Here is a 16,451-nt window from a genome sequence, read left to right as displayed (position 1 = left end):
GATGAACCCAGGCTACTTGCATATCATAGGACTGTGGCCAAGATACCTCAATGGAAATAAATAAGCCGTAACAAGTCAGCATCATATCCCGTGCATTAAGATTCTGTTGATTTTGTTTATGCATTGCTGATAGACCGATAAGCCATGTCAAACGTCTGTGTCAGACTCTTGTGCAGCTTTTGACACCTCTATACCCACTACTAGAATGGATTATGGATAGTAAGTGTGGCTATCACAGTTTATTCTGTGGATGATATTTTTTTATCATGGCCTCCCTCAGTGACTTCAGTATCTTTAATCATTGACTGAATCATTCACCCCCACAATGTGACATCAGATTCGGCTTTGGTTTGGTTGCGCTGTTTGAGAAGACAGGCAGAGCTGTGTGAACCCAGGTGGGATTTGGTTACAAGATGAACTCTGCTGTTTGATTTGCAAAAGTGAGAAGTGGAGAAAACCCTGCAGGTTTTCTTGAAGATTAGAGTTGTTTGAACTCTAACTTCCACAAAGAACATCCCAGAGAAGTGGCTTGCTATGGGCTTGTTGCGGGTGGAGACATGCAGCTGTTATTGGGAAAGGGAGGTTAGCTGGACTTCACATGAGGGACACCTGTGTGACAAAAAATGTTCCATATTCACAAACTTTTGTTTAATGGACAATATAGTTGTGTGTGAGGATTGCTCCTGTGCATCAAAAATACAAAAAACAAAAAAAAAAACCCTTCAAGAACAATAAAGTTTGATGACTTCAGCTTCCACTTGTGGTATTTATTGGGAGAGAGATTGTTAGAGGGTACTGTGAAGTACCTGTCTTAGATTCAACTAGCAATCAGGGAGCCAAAGCTACAATTTCACCTGCATAATGCATGCACAGATATATGTTGCATGTGTATTTTTGTGTGTGCAGTAAATATAGGTGCAATATATGTGCATACATTTGAAAATTTCACCATAAAGTTTTGAAATCTACCCATTTTACTGCCTTAAAAAGGGAAAGCTAAAAAGAAATAAGGTTTGTTTTCATGTAGAAAATTAAGCCTGACAGTAACCAAAACTGCAGGTTCAGGTTTACATTTAGCAGAGCCTATTGCATAATATCTATTTCAACTCTATGTACCGTATATTGTGAAGAAGCTTAATGGCACTTTTGACACACTATATAGTTTCCAGGTGCAGAGTTCTGTTTCAATACACCCAGAAATCCAACACTTGTCCCCGAGTCTCAGTGGAATCTTGGCAACTGACAGCAGACTTTGGTGTGGTAATCTGTTGCTGTGAGTATTCTCAGGGCACATACACCAGAATGGTTCAGTGACTTTCCAAGTTTACGGTGAGGTTCAATATTTCAATACAAGACTTGTTATATTAGGCAATCACAGAGTAGTTCTAACTCCACAGACATCCACTCAATGTTCTCATTATGACATTTATCTCCTGAGTTCTTAAAAAGACCTTGCAAAGAGGAGACTATGTATTTCAGCAAAGATCATTCAGGAAGGCATATCCTAACTGCTCTTTGTGTCTTTGACAATCTCCCCCATAATTGCCATACAGTTGCTGATGATCACTGGATATAGCCATCCTTCAGCATTTTCTACTGAAGGATCAGCAAGGAAAAGAAATATGCTAATTAAAAACCCTCAAGGATTCTTCTTTGACAGGTATTTGAGGTGGGCAGTATTTGACCCAGAGGCTTTTTTACTCGAAACTGTATGGAGGAGATACAAGTAAATGCTCAAGTTATTCAACAGACAACTGATTTCCACTGCAGCTGAAGATTATTATGTACATACAAAGTTGACCAACTTCATTATACCCTACAAAATGATGAAAGCAAAGAACAGAGAATTTTTCAGGGTACAATCTTCAGGATTTATTGCACATATTGTAACACACAAGTTCTGCATCTTTGTTTGGTGAAGAAATAAGGCCCTTTTTGCAGTCTGTCACTCTTAATTACACTGGTCTTTCCATCAAATGTAATAAATCTAACTGGAGCAACAAGATAACAGTGCAGCAAATAGTAAATGGCTGTAATTATCAGCAGATTGGTTCTAATGATCTTCCTTTGCTGTTCAGATTCCATGGACCATCAGTGGGTTAATTTGCTGACAGTATTATTTACTGTATACTGCAGCGCACAGAAAACTATCTACATGAGATATGTCATGACAGTAACCAAAGTGTGCACTTTTATTTTCCATTGCCCTGTAGTTGGCAACTGGATCATTAATACAGGTATTTTTTTGGAAAACACTTTTGTGTCAGACTTAATCTGTGGAGAGGGACAAATTTCATTTTTAATTATGGTCAGTGGTCTTTGGGATTACATACTGTGAAGTGGTGTAAACACCATACTGACACTGAAAGGTTTAAGGGGCACTGCGACCTCAGTTAGTGCACCTGGTTGCACATGCAGGATGGGCCAGGACCAATTTAGGATGAGACTCAGCTGGAGAGGAGCTGGGTGGCTCTATAAAGGAATGGCTTCAGGATGGGTGCCCTGCTAGGAGATTATACCTTAGGATCTGTTGTGAAGAAGGTCTGGTGCAGGGTCAGCTGAGATATACAGCTGCTACTAAAGGGGGCAGGGGTATGCTCTAGTGGTGAGCCCTGATAAAAGAGCAGGATCTGGACTTCTGGGAAGAGAGTCCTGGCAGGTAGTCAGCAGAGAAATAAAGCAGAAGGAACTTGAAAAACAAAAGCTCAAGCCTGAGAAGGATAGAAGGTAAAAATTTGCATCAACTACAGTTGGGATTTGTTGGAGGATGTGGGGTAAGTCCTCTGAGCCCAGCCTGAAAAGAAGGGTGAATCTTGAGTCTATAGAACCTGGGAAGAATACAGCTACATAGTGGGACCAGGAAGGGGTTGTGGGGGAGGTGGAAGGGGAGTCTGACTAGACAGACTTTACTTGCTCACTACAGGGTCTCTATGGTGGAACCCAGAAAAGAGGGTGGGCTTGGGTTCCCCTGCCAGCTACTAGGGAATATGGTGTGAAGCCCCCTGATATCAGGTGATAAGGACTTTTGAAAGTCTTGAGGTGAGATGGCGTAAGAACCACAGGGCCCAGAGGCAGAAGATCTCACGTAAGGACACTGAACTCTTGTTTGCTGAACTCTGTTAGCCTGGAAGGGGAGAAATTTTAAAGTAACCTGGCTAGGGGGCTGAATTATGAAATGAGACCAATCACCACAAGGCTGAAAGAGGTGATCTCTGGCCATGAGGGGAGGTGCCTTTGGTGAGTCCACTCTTCTATTTGTACTCCTTTTTAATCTACAGGGGGGCTCCTAATGGTGTCAGTGGGAGCCTTGTGCAAAATTCAGTTTGTAGAAGAATATTGTCTCTATGGGGTTGACTTTTTTTTGAGTGACATGATTTTGGCTGTGTCTGGAGCCAGGCTCATGAGGTGAGAAACTCCAACCCTCTAATGAATTTGAGCCTTGAATAGGCTGTCTGCCTCCCTCTCCCACCTACCTCCTGGGGCAGAATAAGCACCCAGTGCTGCTGTGAGCAGAGCTCTTTCCTCCTCCTCACAGCAACCCAAAGCTAAAGAGCCGAGCTGCTCAGGACAGCTCCACTCCCTCCTCTCCTTCCCTTCCTAGGAGCAATGGTGATGGGCATGCACAAATCAATATTCCTCTGTATCTGTAAGCAGTAAAACCTAAAGTCTTTAGAAGTTGGTTACAAACTCAGACACCAGAAGATAAAGGTTTAGAAGACCTGCAAAATATCTGACAGAGCACTACACACCAGAGCCAAACAGTACAATACAGCATGTAAAGTCTCATGGTTGGATGAGAAGGCAAGGTGAAACTATAGCTCTGTATGTTGCCAAGCTAAAAGACTAACTGACTATTGCTCATTTGGAAACGTCCTAGCAGATGTACTGTGGGACAGACTGGTTTGTGTTATTAATGAGAGAATGCAGAGATGATTGCTGGCAGAAGGGAACCTAACTTGACCCAAAGTACAGGTTGAACCTCTCTAGTCTGGCACCCTCAGGACCTGACCTATGCTGAACCACAGGAGGTCAATGCATAGTGCCTGTGGGTCTCCACAGGTGCAGGAAGTAGGAGTGTGGGCGGTGCTGCAGCACCCCCAGATTTTGTGCCCAGTGTGGGCCTCGCGGTCCTGGCTTCTGGCCCTCTGCCTGGAGGCTCCAATGCTGGTCCCAGCTGCTGACCCCAGGTCCTCCCCATCCCTCCTGGAGCTTGAATGCCACGAATCAGCTGTTCGCGGCACTTTGGAAGCTCTGGGAGGGAAGAGGGAGGAGTTGGTAAGCATGGGGCCGCCGGCGCAAGAGAGGTGCAGTGGGAGGGGGCAGCTTGGTGCTGGCGGATGCTCTGCACCCGCTCATTTTTCCCTGTGGGTGCTCCAGCCCCAGAGCATCCACTGAATTGGTGCCTATGCTGGACCATGGATGTTGCTGGATCAGGGAGTGCCGGATTAGAATGTTTCAACCTGTAGTAGAACTAGCAACAGCAGTAGAAGCAGCTGAAAGATTTTCCCCCCCCCGCCCCCGAAGATTTGCACTTAAAAAATAGGGCCAGTCAAACTGACTCACTAAACAAATGCAAAACTGGTTCAAAAGGAGGTCAAGCTTCTGAGCAGGCTTTCTTCTGTAGAGAACCTCATTTTGTATCTATTTGTAAACTGATTATGGCCCAGTGTCCTAAATTCCTCAAGATTGAACACCTAGTCACCTTTGTGTTTTCTGGCTATAAAACAGCATCTCAAGCTGAGGAGGTTAAAACTCATAAAACCAGAGGTAAACGAATAAAGCAGAGGGCATTTTACCGAGGGGGAGGAGGTACACCTTGTGTATGGCCAAAAGGGAAAGAATGAGACCTTACAAAGTAATGGTAGAGTGAACACCTAATGACTTTGGGCTACTGGATAGACAAGGAGGGAATTCATCCTGTGGCAAACAAGGTCTTAGCAATTGAATAGGTCCCAGGCCCCTAGAACACAATTGAACTATGAGCATATTTAGATATGTTAAATAATCTGTTTTCCCCCCAGATATGTTTCAACTCTCAAAGTACTTTTATCATCTCCCCTGCTATTGGAGAAAGACAAGAGAGCTTTCAGAGTCCAAAAAGCTATTGAAGTCCTCAGTGCTCCCTGTTCATTTTGGCCCAGGTAAAGAATTAATGCTGTCATGATAAAGCATCACATATGGGGTAAGGGCAGTTTTGTCCTCTAACACGAGGGATGTCAGAATGGTCAATTAGATAAGTCTCCAGTCACGGACTAAAAGTGAATGGGTTTACTCACAGTTAGTCTAGCTAGTTTTGGAATACAAAACTTCCCTCAGTACCTGTATGGGAAGCCTTTTATCATTCTGACAAATATCCCACAAGTGGGACTCCTCTGTTAAAACAAGGGTGTGTTGGCAACAGCAGCTGCCTAGCTAAAGCTCTGAGCTTTGATCTTCTCTTCTTATGAATGTAGGATAGTCTCTAAGGCAGGGCCAAGGCAGATGCCTTCAGTCAGTAGTTCTTACCAGAACAATGTGTTTCTATGCATCTTCCAGGAGAGATGGGAACACGACTAGACATCAGTAAAGGCTTCTCGGATAAGGAAATGAACTGGGCAGGATCCTGTCCTGGCTGCAGCAGCACATACCAGAAGGTTGGCCAAAACATCAGGGGGAAGAGTTCTAACTTTCAGTGCTGAGAGTACAGAACTGAGCATAGGTATATATTGTGTGGCACAAGAGTTGTTGTTCTCCACGCACAAGGATAAGATCAAGTCCTGACAGAATCTTACCCTGGCATTTCTTGTTCGAAACCTTTGACCTGGAGCTATGTATAGTGGCCAAATATGGATGAGGACCTGGAAAAAGTAGTGAAGAGATGTCACCAATGTCAAGTACACCAGCAGACTCTACACTGGAGCACACATGGAGACATGGCAGGACCAGACATGGGAAGAATGTTTGTTTGAAATGGCTAGAAGTGTTTGAGGACCTCTGCTGGGACTGTGCTACACATGAACTACTGAGTAGTACTTGTCAGGGGCAAGAAACTAAATTTTACAAGCAGGGAGCTTAAAGACTTTCTGAACAAGAATGGGATTCAGCCTATACAAACTTCCCAACGTTATCCAGATTCCAAGGGCCTAGTACAGAGAGTGGTTGGAACTTTTAATAGGGCATGAAGAAAAGGATGAATGGGAGCTTGGAAATCAACCTGGCTTGATTTCTTTGATTAATGGAGAATAACTTCTCAAACCACGAAGGCATAGTTCTGGCCCAGCTTTTGATGGGAAGTAAGATGAGAACTCACTGGAATTTAACACTTCCTCCCTTTGTGCTGGGATGGATTAGGGATGCAAGCTGGTCAAAAACAAACCCATGACTATCTTGCCAAAGAGTTGGCCCAAAGAACATAGCCTATTCCAAAAGTTTCAGTATTCACCAGCCAACATGGATTTCAGGTACTATCTGAGAGTAAACCAGACCCTTGTCTTCAGAGTATCCCTACTGCAGCTTGAAGGCACCTTCCAGCCTGGGTGTAGGGATTTGCACTAGCTTTGCTTAATGCTAGTGCATTAAAAATAAGTGTGGACATTGCAGCATAGGTGATGGCTTGGGTTAGCCACCAAACTTGGACCAGTAGGGATGGAGAGGCAGGTAGGCTTGGACTTGGGTGGCTAGCTCAAGCTACTGTCTATGCCATAATATCCGCACTTATCGTTAGCATGCTAGCTTTTGGAGAACCAGCATGAATTTCTTGGAGGCATGCTCCTGGCTGCAGTGGAGGCATACCCTTACAGTCTGTGCGGTGGTCAGTGTGAAGAACATGAGGCTTGTACTTGCTTGTGGAGCAACATGCAGACACCAAAGACTTTGTCCATCTGGAGGAGCACAGTCTAGGACAGCACCATTTTGCCAGGAGTACCTGAGTTGGGGGTATCTACTGAGCTGTTGTCTCAGGAGACTGAGAAATGAATCTCTACCCCCAGAGGTGGCCCTGGCTGCTGTGCAGAGGTGCCTGTTAGTGGGAAGAGACCTAATTTGACACTGTCTGGGCTATAAATTATAAGGGAGAGATGTAGTGAAGTGGCCATAAAGGGGTTAATTGAGCTGCTCAGAATATTATGGGCTGGAGCAATGCTCCACTCCATGACTTCTTGTTTTGTGGAGGGAACTTTTTTCCCCAAGTGACTATACAGCTGAATAAAGAAGCAAGTACCCACCCTGTGGTACTGTAAGGAGTTTTCATTGCACTGAGCCTTCCTTTCACAAATGCAAAGCACTGAAGCCATCCAGACAAGGGCTAGAAAATCCTCTGATGGAGAGGTGATGCATGTTTGGGTTGCTTTGTTTCGCACTGTTTAAGAAAAGCCATGGGGGTGGGTGGGAGAGACAGAGCCATTGCTTGAAGCATAATTTCACCTTTGCTTCCTGTGGGCTTGGCCTACCAGCCTACAGGGAGATTTTTTTGAAGGAACAAAGTGCAGTGTTCCTGCTTTTTGGCTAATCACTCGGCTCCGTATTCAGGGCCTTGCTGGGTTGTTTCTGTTGCCAGGAGAAACTGGATTACATAAGTCAGCGATTTCATAGTGCAATTCTGTTCTTACAAAATGTATACATTTCCTGACTCTGCCTTTCTGTCCCTGAAAAAGGTGGAAACAAACACCAGCCATTATCCTTGCTTACAGTTTTCAAGCCTGCCTCTTCAGCCAGTTCTGAGCCCCAGGAGCTTTTTCTCCCTGTTTGCTTCTTCACAGGGCTACTTGAACCTTCACTGCTGCTCCCTTCTTACTTTCTACCTCAGACTGTCAGCTGGGGCTAATGAGTCCCCTGGCCCCTCCACTTGCAGTCAGTCCCAGGAAACCCCCTCTGACCACATGGCTTAACTCTGCTCAGGCTTTGCCATGTGCCCTCGTGCTTAGGTGGTAGCTGTTGTCTTTTCAGCTTTAACTACGTGAAATGTCTCTGGCTCCTTCATTCAGGCTAAACAGGGTGGTTAGCACACCAATCAGCTTCCACCAGTTCTGTGATTAATGGCAGCCATTAATACATTCCCGCATAATAGGAAATTAGGTGCCTACCTCCCATTGACTTCCCTTTGAAAAAATGTCCAAGTTTCTAGGGCTAGATTCACAATGGGGACATATGCCTGGTCTACACTAGGAATTTACTTCTGTATACCTAAGTCTTTCAGGGATGTGAAAAATCCACACCCTGAGAGATCCAGCTATACTGACCTAACCCCCCCCGCCACCGTAGACCAGCACTAGGTTGATGGAAGAGGTCTTCTGTTGACCTAGCTACCACCTCTCGGGAAGGTGGAGTACCTATGCGGATGGGGGAGGAACCCTCCATTGGTGTAAGTAGCGTCTACCCTGAAGCAGCTACAGCTGTGCTGCTGCAGCATTTTAGTGTAGGCAAGACTACACCCCCACCCCGCCTGGAAAATTTTTGCTGTTAGTCATGCCTAAAGCTGACAAAATCCAGACTCTACAGAGTTGCTTGGTGCCTAACTCTAATCTTAGTTTGTGAATCCCACTTAACCCTCCTTGCCCAGCAGCACCTGATCTGAAACGAGTGCTCTGAGCATGCTGAACTTGCACATGTGATGTGGGGGTAGGTAGGAGGGTACTCTGCTATAAGAGGGTATCCTGGGATGGTGTCAAGGTCTCCACTGAAGTATTTCAGGAAGTAGAATAGCTTCAACAGATCACTGGGTCAGTGAGTGGCTCTAATGCCTGGTGATTAGGGTACTTGTGTGGGAAGTGGGAGCCCTGGGTTCAACTCCCCGTTTTGAATCAGGCAGAGGAAGGGTTTGGACCCATGTCTTCCATATCCTGGCTGGGCATAACTACTGTAAACAGGGCATAAGGGGGTGGTACTACCTCCGCCTTGGTTTTTCGTGGGAAACGACTGACTCGGCTTATGTGCCTAACAGTCCAGGAGAGGGTTGGTGGCTGTGAATCCTGAGCAGAGATGGACACTTCCCTCTGGCCTGCAGTTGTGATTCTGACTCCTTTTGAGGTCTTAGGCATTTCCGACAGGGTAGCTTAGATAACACCCGAAGTGGGGAGCTAGCTTATGGAAATCCTTTTCAGGTGACTACCTCTTCCCATATATCGTATAGGGAGCCTGTCTTGGGGCTGCGAATTCCACTGGCCAGCAGGGCACCTAAAGGTTAGGGATTGCAACCCCTAAAACCCCTCATGGAATCAAGCCCTTAGTTACTATCATTTATAACTTATTCAGGACCCTATTGTCTCCTTAATGGATTACATGCCCACCATTCCAACCACTATTGTCTTTGTATCTCTCCCTGGTAAACTAGAGAGAACTATTCTTATCATTATAGAACACTTTGAGATTTGGGGATGATAGATGCTGTCTAAATGCCAAATATTATGGAACTTGATTATATCCTTAGGTATTAATATGTAAGTAATTTATTGAAGTGAATAATGTGGCTTGTAGTAAATCTGAGTGAACAGATTAATCTCTTATCAGGTACCTTCTGTACACCGAGGAAAATATATACTATGTGAGATGACATACTGAAACACTGAGTCCCACAGGGAAATCTCTTCCATAATGAATGTCTGTGTAGAAAGAATGTGGTATTAAATTCTCCAAAGAGCAGAAGGTAATTCAGGAGATTCTCCTTGCAGACTTTGATTCACATTTTTCTTCTGACTAGAAGATCCAGAATGGAATAACACAAATCTAGATGCGGGGAGGGAGGGGGCAATAGGATTTAATTGAAGATCAAATATTTAAAAATTAAAGCTATTGCATGGGCAGGGTCAGAACACTAAGAGAATTTCACTCTCTGCTCTGCTTTGAACACAAGGTCACTTTCTCCAGATAGAAGTTTAATGCAGAGGTTCTGGTTTAATTCAAACTTATGCCGGTTTGGCTCAACAAAAGTACAAATGGTACATGGTAGCACTGCTCTCTTCCTGCCATTCCTTGCCTAGGTTTTGGTTAGCACCTCTTATTCCTTTGCTTCATTCACACTAGGCAGCTCCCAGCTGCCACAACTTCCATGAGTTGCTTCTGAATGCTGGCTGGCTAGGAGTTAACACCCAAAGATCTTAAAGATCCTACTGGAAAGGACAGAGGTGAAAGTAAGCCAGTACAGGATACCGGTAAGAGCCAGTGCGCTGTACCGGGAAAAGCTCTCCCAGACAGCAATTTAAAGCCCTGGGGTAGCAGCAGTGGGGCTGCAGCAGGGATTTAAAGGGCCCCAGAGCTCCAGCTGCTGCTACCCCCCAGGACCCTTTAAATCCCCGCCAGATCCTAGTTGCCAGATGTCTAGTTGATCCATCCAGATCCATCCTCGCCAGATGTCTAGTTGGCAGCCGGTGTCAAGTGGAGTGCCCCAGGGGTCGGTCCTGGGGCCGGTTTTGTTCAATATCTTCATAAATGATCTGGAGGATGGTGTGGATTGCACTCTCAGCAAATTTGCAGATGATACTAAACTGGGAGGAGTGGTAGATACGCTGGAGGGGAGGGATAGGATACAGAAGGACCTAGACAAATTGGAGGATTGGGCCAAAAGAAATCTGATGAGGTTCAATAAGGATAAGTGCAGGGTCCTGCACTTAGGATGGAAGAATCCAATGCACCGCTACAGACTAGGGACCGAATGGCTAGGCAGCAGTTCTGCGGAAAAGGACCTAGGGGTGACAGTGGACGAGAAGCTGGATATGAGTCAACAGTGTGCCCTTGTTGCCAAGAAGGCCAATGGCATTTTGGGATGTATAAGTAGGGGCATAGCGAGCAGATCGAGGGACGTGATCGTTCCCCTCTATTCGACACTGGTGAGGCCTCATCTGGAGTACTGTGTCCAGTTTTGGGCCCCACACTACAAGAAGGATGTGGATAAATCGGAGAGAGTGCAGCGAAGGGCAACAAAAATGATTAGGGGTCTAGAGCACATGACTTATGAAGAGAGGCTGAGGGAGCTGGGATTGTTTAGTCTGCAGAAGAGAAGAATGAGGGGGGATTTGATAGCTGCTTTCAACTACCTGAAAGGGGGTTCCAAAGAGGATGGCTCTAGACTGTTCTCAATGGTAGCAGATGACAGAACGAGGAGTAATGGTCTCAAGTTGCAATGGGGGAGGTTTAGATTAGATATTAGGAAAAAGTTTTTCCTTAAGAGGGTGGTGAAACACTGGAATGCGTTACCTAGGGAGGTGGTAGAATCTCCTTCCTTAGAGGTTTTTAAGGTCAGGCTTGACAAAGCCCTGGCTGGGATGATTTAACTGGGAATTGGTCCTGCTTCGAGCAGGGGGTTGGACTAGATGACCTTCTGGGGTCCCTTCCAACCCTAATATTCTATGATCCCTGCTGTTGAAGCCCTGGGGTAGTGGCAGCGGAGCTCCGGAGTGGATTTAAAGGGCTGGGGTGGTAGTGGCAGCTGGAGCCCTGGGGTCCTTTAAATCCCTGACGGAGCCCGGCCACTGCTACCCCAGGGCTTGGGCAGCGGGGCTCAGGTGGGGATTTAAAGGGCTCGGGCAGCCACTACCACAGTGGAGCCCCAGGCCCTTTAAAGCTCTGCCAAAGCCCAGAGCCCCAGGGTAGCAGTGGCAGCCGGGAGCCCCCAGGGCTCCTCAGTGATTTAAAGGGCTGGGGGCTCTGCTGTGGTAGCAGCAGCTGGAGCCCTGGGCCCTTTAAATTGCCCCCAGGGTTCCCAGCTGCCTCTGCAGCTGGTAGCTCAGGGGTGATTTAAAAGGCCCTGGGCTCCCAGCCACCACTACCGCAGCTGGAGCCCTGGCCCTTTAAATCAAGATTTAAAGGGCCCGGGGATTTAAGGCCACACCTCTTCTGGTTGAGGCCACGCGTACCGGTAAGTCCTCTAACTTACTTTCACCCCTGGGAAAGAGACAGGAGCAAATGCAGAAGACTAGTTATGCTCTCACAGTTGCACTTGCTAAATATACACCTTGTGTAAACAGGTAAACTATATGTGCATAATGAGGAGCAGCCCCACACACAACCCTGCCCCACACACAACCACTCTTGCATTTTACAGCATATTTCATAGGCACAATGCAGTAATGTGGCAACCTTAGGGGCTGACTCAAGTCTGTCATATATAAAATCACATGGAAGGTTATAAAATATTTCCATGACTGTGAAGCCACAGAAAACCGAACAGACATTGCCTTTGTGGAGGGTCTTATAGGCTCCTGGTGGCTGTGGAAGAAAAAGGGCCAAGTTCCCAGCGGACAGCTGAGTGGAGGATAACAGTTCTGCAGCAGGAGCTGAAACAACTGGCAGCATTAACCTTCATGGGCACATATAAAGCCTGTCTTCCAACCGCAGCCTTCCTCAGTGCTGATAGGGTCACCTCTAGAACTCACACAGTGGCAAGGTTAACTGAGCTGTAACTGCCATGGCACCATTTGTTTGAAAAATGCTACTGCCATGCTGTGTTGAGCTCTGCCATTATAGTCTTTGGGATGTGCTGAAGTGTGTGAAGAAAAACAACTGTCCCACTTCTTTCCCTAGAGGGACATTGCCTACATCATCCGTCACTAGAAGCTTTGAGTTTGACTCACTCAGTGAATCTAACCATGTGTGCCAATATCGCACTGATTCTTTAGTCGAATGTACTAAGCCATCCCGCTTCCATTCATATTCTCAGATGTTTCTGGCATAACTTGCATCCATTTGCCTAGCTAGAGGATATTTTTATGTATGACTGCAGCACACTTTCTATGATGTATTGAGCAGGCTTAAGTATCCAATGGGCATACACTTAAAATTTAATACCATTCAGATTTCTGTGCTCAAGGCCAAAATTGACAAATGATTTTAGGCACCCAAATCCATAAGCATAGTGATGCAACAAGTTGGCAGAGTTCTCAGAAATAGGGCATTAATTATCCTGTGATCAGAGGGGTTTATTTGAAAATTTTGGTTTTATCACATCTGAATAAAATGAAACTTTTTAGCTTATACATGTGAGCTCACTGGGTGGATGTGACACCACATAGAAATGGAATGGCTGAGATGAGACTTATACCACTCAGGGAGATAATGTTTTAAACATAAACCAGAGATTAAACATTTAAAACAAAGCTGTGTCCTACCATCTAGTTATTTGCAATGTCACACCATGAAAATGCACTTTGATTTTTCTGGGAAATTCATTCTCAGAAAAATCTGCATTTTTCTGTAGCTGTGATCTGTTTTCTCCCCCACTCTGCCTCACTGAAAATGACTCAGCTTGAGGTCAGAGTGATTGATTAGGGTTTCTGTTTATAATGTGCATCTTCACTAGTCTTTGGCAGTTAAATGAGGGAGTTTATTTATGGTCCATGAGCATAGCTGAAGTAATAAATACTGTTGCTGCGAGTCAGAGGAGCAGCCAGAGAGGAATTACTTCTGGCCACCAGTAGGTCTCGTGGTAGCAAAACTGTAGTCTTCAGCCACGGTAAGTTTGCATGGAGCCTTAGATCAATATTTCTCTAATGACTGAGAGTCTGCAGTTTTATATGTGTAGGGGTATGTCTACACTACCCACATTACAGAGCTGCCATGGCAGCGCTGCGACATGGGCAGTGTAGACACACTTTATCTATGATAAAGTGGCAGGAGGGGGGAGAACCACACCCTGAAAGAGTGGTGGTAGCTTTATTGGCAGGAGCGTGGCTCCTGGTGATAAAGCGCTGTCTATACTGATGCTTTTCAGCGCTAAAACTTTTGTTGCTTAGGGAGGTGTTTATCCACACCCCTGAACGACACAAGTTTTAGTGCTGAAAGTGGCAGTATAGACACGGCCATGTGTCAGTTGAGTTATTCCACTTGGAAATGACTCCCTCATTTATTCCCAAAAATCTAATGAACCCAATGGTGAGAGGGGGTATGGTGAGCTGACTTTGAATTCAGTTCAAGGGAGGTCTCCAATGTCCACTAACTTTTGTCTTCTAGGCAAGTGTTCTAATATCCCTCTTCCGACAAACCCTCCACGCTGATTTAATTGATCTAAGATGAGTGTCCTAAATAAACATGGATTTCACAAACACTAGTTGAATTCTAGCAAATAGGAATGCCTTCAGTAACTCTTTTCTTGCTAAAAGAAAAGGAGTACTCGTGGCACCTTAGAGACTAACCAATTTATTTGAGCATAAGCTTTTGTGAGCTACAGCTCATGCATCCGATGAAGTGAGCTGCTCACGAAAGCTTATGCTCAAATAAATTGGTTAGTCTCTAAGGTGCTACAAGTACTCCTTTTCTTTTTGTGAATACAGACTAACACAGCTGTTACTCTGAAACCTGTCTTTTCTTGCTCTGATAGTTGGGAGAAAGGAACAGCCAGATGTCCTCTGTCTAAATGGGTGTGCACACTTTGCAGTGAGAATGATACAAGAGTCACTTTGACACTATTACTATTATGCCCTTTAGGGATGGAGGCTACAATGAAAACAAACCATTTGTTGAACCCTAATAACAAAGTTCTAGATTCTTCCTTCTGGGTTAAATCCTGGCCCCACTGAAGTCCAATGGGACTCTTGCTACCCACTTCCATAGGGCCAGGCTTCACCCTCTGAATTATGTCTTAACTTTCACATGGCTTCAATGACATGCCCGTTCTCACATCCATGTGTGTATACACGCATCCCACTTACCAAAGGACAAAAGAGAGCAAAGTAGTCACATGATCCAGGACTCCGAAATCTGTCGCCTGTTTTGGCACAAAGGCTTTGGGCCAGATCCTTTGCTGGTGTGAATTGGTGTCGCTCTATTGTTAGCTGGTAGGGAACTGGATTAGCTTGCACCAGTTGATGATCTGGCCCTCTGTTTTTACAAGTTTACTAATCGGCTACTTGTAGACCCCTGCCAGTTCAAACACCTTAAATGAAAACCATGGCCCTGCTCATCCTCTTCATCCCATCTTCCTTCAGACCATAGAGGCCCTCCACTGGGGTACCATATGGACCAAGCTGTGCAGGATTTTGAGGGCAGGGGGTAGAAGGGAACGGAGTAGTGCCTATTCTTTCTTTGCAATACAGACCTCTGCTCTGCCTCTGTTAATGTTACTTGAATCCCCTCTTTGGCTGCTACTGAGCTGCTCCAAGGGGCTCTGCTAGCATGGCTTGTGCTGGAGCTGTGCTGCCAGGGGAAGTGTGGGCCAGTGAAGTCACATAAAGGAGCAGCTATCCATGCAGGAAGGCTCCTGCCTTTGCATTAGGGTTGCTAACCCTTCAAGATTGGCCTGGAGTCTCTAGGAATTAAAGATTTGTCATGTGACACAAGCTCCAGGAATATGTCTCACCAAAATTGGCACCCCTGACCATCAGAGTTCTCACTGGTCCCTGAAGCAAATGTTTTTTTAAAAAAAATTCTCAAGATCAAGGCAAATACAGCACTTCGTCTTGCCCCTTATTCTTTTGTGACCATTTTCTGGGACAGAATCCTGTCACTTGCGTTGCTATTACCAAAATATAACATATCACTTCCCCAAAATAAAATCAGGGCTAGAGTCTGATTTCAATTGTGCTGGTGTAAATCTGGAGCAGGTTTGCCAAATCAGTGGTTAATCCAGGTTTGCAGCTGGAATCGGAACCTGGCCATTTAAATATCTAGACAATCTGATTCCACTGACTTCAGTATAGTCATGCCAGGGCAGAATGCAGCTCAGTATTTTCTAGTTGAATGGCATCGTTATGAGCCCCATTTGGAATTGTCTTAAATATTTCTACCATAAATTAGTCTTCTTGCAGCAGTGGGCCAGGTAACCCAGAAGAAATTATTCTTCCATTTATTGTATAATCTATACTACAGATATTTTCAGTATCTTTTAAAAATTCTTGGATACATTTGGGTTTTTCTAGTTCATGTATATCAGTTGTCTGAGGAGAGCAGTGTTTCACTTTCCTGTACATGCTGCACTTACTGCTGACATTAGGTCCTGGGAGGCTATGGTGTACTTACAATCAAAGAAGATCACGGTTGGAAGAGACCCACGGAGGCCATCTAGTCCAACCCCCTCCTGAAGGCAGGACCAACCCCAACTAAAGCATCCCAGCCAGGGCTCTGTCAAGCTGGACCTTAAAAACCTCTAAAGATGGAGATTCCACCACCTTCCTAGGTAACCCATTCTAGTGCTTTACCACCCACCCAGTGAAATAGCTTTTCCTAATATCCAATCTAGACCTCCCCCAGTGCGACTTGAGACCATTGCTCCTTGTTCTGTTATTTGCCACCGCTGAGAATAGCCTAGCTCCATCCTCTTTGGAATCCCCCCTGAGGTAGTTGAAGGCTGGTATCAAATCCCCCCTCGCTCTTCTCTTCTGCAGACTAAAGTGCAGTTCCCGCAGCCTCTCCTCATAAGTCATGTGCCCCAGACCCCTAATCATTTTCATTGCCCTCTGCTGGACTCACTCCAATTTGCCTGCATCCTTTCTGTAGTGGGGGGCCCAATACTGGATGCAATACTCCAGATGTGGCCTCACCAGTGCTGA

Source organism: Natator depressus, chromosome 9, assembly GCF_965152275.1.
Source record: "Natator depressus isolate rNatDep1 chromosome 9, rNatDep2.hap1, whole genome shotgun sequence".
Taxonomy (NCBI): domain Eukaryota; kingdom Metazoa; phylum Chordata; order Testudines; family Cheloniidae; genus Natator; species Natator depressus.
Note: the sequence above shows the minus strand (reverse complement) of the source record.